The sequence below is a fragment of the Gymnoscopelus braueri genome, assembly GCF_963280865.1.
Source record: "Gymnoscopelus braueri genome assembly, chromosome: 20".
Taxonomy (NCBI): domain Eukaryota; kingdom Metazoa; phylum Chordata; class Actinopteri; order Myctophiformes; family Myctophidae; genus Gymnoscopelus; species Gymnoscopelus braueri.
In genome coordinates, this window is record NC_137622.1 from 44,886,145 (window position 1) to 44,894,450 (window position 8,306).

Genomic DNA, 8,306 nt, shown 5'->3' on the forward strand with positions numbered 1-8,306 from the left:
GTTCCAAAAATAAACACACCATCCTGTCTGCTCTTTGGATAAATTAGTCATCTTATGCCGTCAGTTTCACATCCATAATGTGTAAAATCACCAGGTTCATTTGTTTACTTTTGGAACACAGTTCTTATATGACGAGATGCTATTGAGACCCTATGGTGTTTTCAATGGAGAAAACAATAACTCTGTGACCCAGCCCAGGGGGATGGATGTACTTTGGGTACTTAGAAAAGCGCTATTTAACCCATTAAGACCTGGAACTGTGTCATTTTTAGATTTGAGCTAAAAAGCTTTATTTTACACTTTGGGCTATTCAAAAATAACAGATATACAAGCTCATAGCGCGGCACCGAGTGCCGCGCTACGAGCTTGTAGATCTGCTATTTTTGAAAAATCGTGAAAATGTGTGCAAATCTTTGAATATATATATTTTTTAAGCGAATATTTTCCGCGCTACGAGCTTGTAGATCTGCTATTTTTGAAAAATCGTGAAAATGTGTGCAAATCTTTGAATATATATATTTTTTAAGCGAATATTTTTAACTCAAATCTTTGCTCCTGGGGGGTCCCCGGAACAAAATATTTTGATGGGGATCCGCGGCCAAATACATATCATTTTGGGGGTCCTTGACATGAAAACGTTTGAGCACCACTGATATAGAAACATACGTTTTTAGGGTATCAAAGTCGTCCGCACGGCGGCGGGACTCGAACCAGCAACCCTGCTGCAGTCACAAGTTCTTCACCTCTGACCTTTAATGACCCAACAGAGAGTGTGTCTGTGTTCTGATTAACCTTCTTTAATCTTATTGTTTTTGTATTATCCTTCTATGCTTGAAAACTGACCCTTCAGCTAATTTGCATTTAAATATTTCATTCTATATTCTATATTTTATATTTACATTTTATTTTACAAATGATGGGGGGCAAAATACATATATTTTTATTTTTACATTTTAGGCCCAATATTTCTACAAAATACAAATTGCTACAAATTGCTACAAAAGCTGTGACAGCTGGTAGTTGTAGGATAGATTTAGGTGTGTTAATGTTAACATCCTGTATACTTTACATTACTATTATTAGTATAATGTACCAAACATGTATGTTCATATCCTGTATACTTTACATTAATATTATTATTATAATGTACCATACATACATGTTCATATCCTGTATACTTTACATTAATATTATTATTATAATGTACCATACATACAGTACATGTTCACATCATGTATACTTTACATTAATATTATTATTATAATGTACCATACATACAGTACATGTTCACATCATGTATACTTTACATTAATAATTTTTAAATATTATTATTATAATGTACCATACATACATGTTCATATCCTGTATACTTTACATTAATATTATTATTATTATAATGTACCATACATACAGTACATGTTCACATCATGTATACTTTACATTATTTCAGACCATTTTCCAAAACATACATTTATACTGTATTTACATTTTGGAGACAAAAAACTAGTTTAACACACAGGTTCATACAGGTTCTCCTGCTGTCTCTCCACACACACACACACACACACTATCACTGTCACACAGTGGTGTAAAGTAACTAAGTAAATTTACTTAAGTACTGTACTTAAGTACACTTTTGAGGTATTTGTACTTTACTTGAGTATTTCCAATTTCCAATACTTTTACTTCTACTCCACTACATCTCAGAGGCAAATATTGTACTTTTACTCCACTACATTTATTTGAAAACTTTAGTTACTAGTTACTTTTCAGATGTAAATTATGATATAATGAAACATACATTAACCACTTTAAACCTATTTTAAACATAGGCTATTTGAAAATAGCCGATCTACAAGCTCACAACGCGTCGCGATGCGACGCGTTGTGGGCTTGTAGATCTGCTATTTTCAAATATTTTAGTACTTTTACTTTTGGTACATTAAGTACATTATGATACATTTTGATGCCAAAACTTTTGTACTTTTACTAAAGTAAATTTTTAATTCTGGACTTTTACTTGTAACAGAGTACTTTTATATTGCAGTATTGGTACTTTTACTTAAGTAAATAATTTGAGTACTTTTTCCACCACTGCACACACTGTCACACAGACTGTCACACACTCTGACACAACCTGTAATGTACAGGCGAAGCGCGTGCACACAGAACACTACACACGCACGCAGCCCCGGCCACAGGCAGCTACGCACGCGCCAAAAAAACCCCCGTTATAATAATAATAACTGCACAAAAAGAACAACCACTTCAAAACACAAGTGAAAACTAATGAAGTAAAACATAGTTTAAAACTTGACTTACATGTGTTTGTTTGTTTAAGTCCTCATGTCGTAGCTCCTCTCTGTCTGTAGGATACCGAGATGTTTGTCAACTTATAAGTTACTTTACATTAGTTTACTTTACTTTACTTTATGTGTGGTTCTGTTAGCTGTAGAACCCAGTCTATCAGTCAGTCTGAACTCCTCCTGTTAGATAGAGACTGACAGGCTTTTAGGACCCGTTGGTTCAACCAGCAAACTGAACGGTGGGAATCTGTCTCTCTCTCTCTCTCTCCTCTGTGTGTGTCAGTGTCTCTCTCTCCCTCTCTCTGCAGAGAGAGAGTCAGACCAGGAAGTGAGTCATTTTGGCCAATGAGCTTCCAGAGCTCTGGATTGGCTGAGAGGAAAAAGGGACAGACAAATTTGGCTCACACGCACGCACGCACACACACAGTCACACGCACGCACGCACGCACGCACACACACAGTCACACGCACGCACGCACGCACGCACGCACGCACGCACACACACACACACACACAGTCACACGCGCACACACACACACACACACACACACACCAGTTATGTTTAGATACTTATACTTATACTTATTTTAAGTTATATTAAGCCTTATTTCAGTGGTTCTCAAAGTGGGTTCCGGGGACCAGGGGTCCTTGAAGGGGTTCCAAGCGTTCCCCGGCTAAATTTGTTTAAAAGAGCACAACCTGTTGTGAGCTTGTAGATTTGTTTTAATTTAGAACATCTTTGAAAATGTTGGAATATTTTTTTGAAACATTTTAACAACACACATCTTCTATGGGAGATTGATTGATGTACTTTATTTAGTAAGACATGAGAACATCAGTACATGGAAGTACAAATTCACAATACAAGGTCTACTAAACTGGGAGACTCATTAAGCACTGAGCTTGTTTAAGATGAGATCCCCATGCACACAAATCATGATGACATATAAGAGACAGACAGATATACACACTACTATACATATAAGAGACAGACAGATATACACACTACTATACATATAAGAGACAGACAGATATACACACTACTATACATATAAGAGACAGACAGATATACACTACTATACATATAAGAGACAGACAGATATACACACTACTATACATATAAGAGACAGACAGATATACACACTACTATACATATAAGAGACAGACAGATATACACACTACTACATATAAGAGACAGACAGATATACACACTACTATACATATAAGAGACAGACAGATATACACACTCCAAACAGAACGTCATACAATCAGCTCACAGGTTACTGGTATGAAGAGTAAAAAAAATGTACAAGAGAAGAGAAAAAAAGGGGGGGGGGATCTCTGGCACAACATTTTTTTTTCACTGTTTTGTTTATTTCAAGATGCAGAGAAATAGACAAGAATATGCAGAGTCAATATCAAAAGTAAAAATATATAAAAATAAATAAATTGTACAATCTTATTCCAGCAAGGAGGATATACCCTGAATCAAGTTTTCAAAACAAACAAACAAAGACAACACACAGACAAATGTGCAGGGCACAAAAAAAAATTCATACGGGGGTCCACGGCAAAATGACATATTAATGTAGGGTCCTTGACATTGAGAATGTTTGAGAAGCTCTGATTAATTTGATTACTGTACAGAGGAGAGAGAGAGAAACCCAGAGAGAGGAAACATCTAGATCTAACCCGTGACTCACAGATCAGGACATTTGGGTCCATAGTGTATATACACACCCTACCCACTCAGTTGTTGACTCACACTAACATTTATACATGTAATAATACCATAATAAATATAGCTGCAAAGTGGCAATTCAGTGGTTCCAGCCTGTTATAGAAGTTGAACGCTGCAAGGGGTCCATATCCTCTGACAGTACAATCCTTGTTTTAAAGATAACTCACACTTTATGATGATCGAACTCATTCTGAATTATGAATGCTCATTCATTTACTGCCAAAAATGCAACAAATCAGCAGGGCATAGATACGGTAGACCCTTTGTCACGTGGATTTGTTGCATTTGTAGAGCTCCTTGTGGTTGATTGTGCATGTCATGAACCTTTCAGGTGATTCAGATCACTTGAGCTGACCTAACCCTCTGAAGTTCATTGGTCAATATCTTCAAAACTGAATAATAATTAAGAAGCTGCTGTATGTCATTTAAAAAAAAGCTAAAGGAGTCCAAGGAGTTAGGATGTCATTTTCAAAAAGCTATACAGTAGGTCCAAATGATCCACGGAACATTTTAGGTAGAAATTAGGTCTTGCATGCAGTTTCTGTCCTAAATATAGACCTGATTACTACTACGTCAGATGGACTTTATCAGTTATTGAGGCAACATTGTAGAGCGAGGATAGATGGATGTCTGTCGGCAGGTTGTCTTTAAGGTGTAGGAGTTATGACTTTTCAAAGTGCACACACCATGGTGACGCATTGTGAGCTTGTAGATCGGCTATTTTCAAATGGCCGAAATATATATATGGCTGAAGCGGTTAGTGTGTTTATAATAATAATCAAAATCTACAAAGTAACTAGTAACTAAAGTTTTCAAATAATTGTAGTGGAGTAAAATATTTGCCTCTGAGATGTAGTGGAGTAGAAGTAAAAGTACTGAAAATGGTAAATACTCCAGTAAAGTAAAAAAAAGTACCTCAAAATTGGACTTAAGCACAGTACTTGAGTAAATGTACTTAGTTACTTTACACCACTGGAGAGTATACGTGGTGAGACAGAGTACCGCTCAAAAAATAGATGGTCTCTGTCGGGTGGAAACCTCAGATGTCCAAAACTCTTACTTTTCAGGATTCTAATTCAAAAGCATCAAAAGTAGCAGATCTACAAGCTCAGAAACGCATAGCTTAGTGCCACGTTTAGAGCTTGTAGATCTGATACTTTTGATGCTTTTGTGTGACGCTGTAGAATGATCGGGTGGGGCGTTAATTTAGGGAAAAAAACACAAAAGTTAGAATATGGAGACACAAGGTTTCTGCCTGACAACGACAAAATGCAATATGAATTATGATGAGACTACATTACAGATTACAGGTTTACTGCTAATGTAATCTGTAATCCCAATGTGTTTCATTCACATTTAGTGCTAAGAATAACATTTATTTCTTTTTTTTTAATTCTCAGATATTTTCGGTAGCTGTTCCCCTTCATAGAGGAACAGTTTCTGCTCTGTCACACAGCTCTGCTCTCTAGTGTGTGTGTGTGTGTGTGTGTGTGTGTGCGTGCGTGCGTACGTGCGTGCGTGCGTACGTGCGTGCGTGCGTGCGTGCGTGTGTGTGTCCTCCACGGCCTGTATTGTCTCAGCAGCTTCCTGCTTCCTGTTCCATTGTCGTTTTAGGGTCTCAGTTCCTGTTGGATGAATGTCTGACACTTACAGCATTCTGCACCGTGTGGGCCTGACCAAATGGACTGTAAGGGTCCATTTGGTTCCAAAATGTTATAGGCTACACTCTCAGAGTTATGGGGGTCCTTGAAATGAAAAAGTTAGAGAACCACTGTGCTACACTAAATGGAACAGAGCCTTCATTAGTATCATTGGTAACACCTGTGAAGGAAGTAAGGAGGAGGCCCAATTTCTTTCCAATATGGCTGCTGTGCATAGAGCCTGTTAGAATGATAGAAAACTACCCTCCTTGCACACTGGACAATTAGAATGAACATTGAGCTCTTTAGAGTTGGACCCAGGGGTCAGACTGAGGAGTTCAGACTTCTGTCTGTGTTTTAATCTTCATCACGTTCATGCAGAACAATCTGGGAGCCCATTCTGTTGCCTCTGGGGGCACCACCTCCTTTTTGTCTGTAGAAACAGGAACTCAGCTTGGCTCCTCCCCTTTCTAAGTCCACTTCTTCCCAGGTGCTTCTGAGAGAGTATATTCCGTCCTTGACATAAACATGTACTTTCTTGGTGAGTTAAACAGAATAAAGATAGAGTGTATGTATGAGATGAGAGCGTTCCCTTCCCCTCAGGAGGCCTGCGTTCCTATAAAGTATTTCCTTCCCAACAACAATGTAACAGAATCTTTGCGGAGGCAGTCAGTACAATGGAGGCCTTGTATCTGCTGCTGCTCGCTCATTCATTTCCTAACCAAATAACAAGCCATTGTTCTATCCCCCCAACACACACACACACACACACACACACACACACACACACACACACACACACACACACACACACACACACACACACACACACACACACACACACACACACACACACACACACACAAAACATTCAGGGTGTAGGTACAACTTTTCACCATTAGAGTGCAGTGTTGGTTTATAATGGTAAGGTTTATATATTATGTTCAGTAGTCAGTCCTGACATTCTTTCTAATTCTTCACTATAGGACAATTTGTGAGAATATGTGGCTCAGTTATACTATATATGGCATTTTGTTTTGAAATACAAAATTACTATCTTTCTGGTCATGTGTTGTATGGCCAAATTTAAGGTTTAACATAGGCTACACAAGGTTCAGTGGTGGAAAAAGTACTCAAATGTTTTACTTAAAGGTAGGGTAAGTGATTTTCTTTGGTTAAAATAAGTGTTAAATAGCTCTATATTCTGATAGTACTCATGGCTATAGAGTGTTTGTTCAGTAAAAGGAGTCTCGTCTCTCCAGCTCTTTATAAAACAGAAAATGCATTTATCCAATCAGGATAGAGAACTCAATCAGGATATAGATTAAACAAGTGAAATTGGAAGTGATGACACTAAGAAATGAGCAGGCAAAATTGGAACTGGAACACTATAAAAATGAAGCTTTAAAATGGGTACTTTCTCCTGATTGGCTGAGATTTTGACACCTACCGGAAAATGTATTTTCTGTTTATTAAAGAGCTGGAGAGACGGGGAGACTCCTGTTACTGAACAAACACTCTATAGCAATACTATCAGAATATAGTGCTTTAACCTTTTAACAAAATACTTTTTGTTTTAACCAAAAAATATCACTTACCCATACCTTTAAGTAAAAGTATTAATACTGTCTGCAATACTCTGCTTAAAGTACTCATTGGGCCGAAATGTATATAGGGCTGAAGTGGGTAATGTATGTTTTGTAATAATAATCTAAATCTACAAAGTAACTAGTAACTAAAGTTGTCGAATAATTGTAGTGGAGTAAAAGTATAACATTTGCTTCTGAGATGTAGTGGAGTAGAAGTAAAAGAACAGAACAGAACAGAACATTGGAAATACTCCAGTAAAGTAAAGGTTCCTCAAAATTTTACTGAAGTACAGTACTTGAGTAAATGTACTTAGTTACTTTACACCACTGAAAAAAACAAACATTGGCCATTCTAATAATTGAGCCGACCAGAGGAAACAGAATGGATTGATATTGATGTATTTGTGTAATAACAGTAGCTGTAGTCTTATTGTCAATCTTTTCATGTATTTATTAACGTAAACAGTGTAAGTGTTGAAACATCACCAAGTAGATGATGTCACCAAAACATAAATGATACAGAAAACACATTCCTAACAACCAAACCAAGCTTTTAAGAACACATTAAGGTATTGCAAGTATCTGATTAGCAGGAATCAATTAGGTTATGAACAAATTAACTTATACTGTATGATTACCTGATTAACAGGAATCAGTCATATAACCAACCCATGAACTAAATTGTAATTAACGATTATTAATATGAATCAATCAGGTTATGAAGACATTAAGCACTTAAAACCTACATTAAATAGCCGATCGTTCATCTATTATGACAAGAATAGACTTAACTTATTGTAATAACCTGATTATTAACATGAGTCTATCAGGCTATGAACACATGTAGTAGCCTGATTGTTGTTAAGTATTATATATAGTCATGAGTTAAAGGTAGGGTAGGTGATATTCTTTGGTATTTTTCTGTTAAAAGGTTAAAGTACTATATTGTGATAGTAATCATTGCTACAGAGTGTTTGTTGGGTCACAGGGGTCTCTCCAGCTCTTTAGTAAACAGAATATAAATACATTT

The 8,306-nt window shown here is 36.8% G+C and overlaps 2 protein-coding genes across 3 annotated transcripts in view; both read right to left on the reverse strand.

Annotated features, from left to right (window-relative positions):
- Window positions 1-2,473, reverse strand: part of arap3 (ArfGAP with RhoGAP domain, ankyrin repeat and PH domain 3) — a 64,978-nt gene extending 62,505 nt beyond the window's left edge. The window contains 1 exon segment of the mRNA XM_080415687.1: window positions 2,323-2,473. The gene's annotated coding sequence lies outside the window, so the exon portion shown is untranslated.
- A 5,484-nt stretch (window positions 2,474-7,957) lies between these two features.
- Window positions 7,958-8,306, reverse strand: part of stard15 (StAR-related lipid transfer (START) domain containing 15) — a 26,895-nt gene continuing 26,546 nt past the window's right edge. For both annotated transcript variants that reach the window (XM_080416833.1, XM_080416832.1), the window contains one exon: window positions 7,958-8,306. This exon is cut by the window's right edge and continues 1,446 nt beyond it. The gene's annotated coding sequence lies outside the window, so the exon portion shown is untranslated.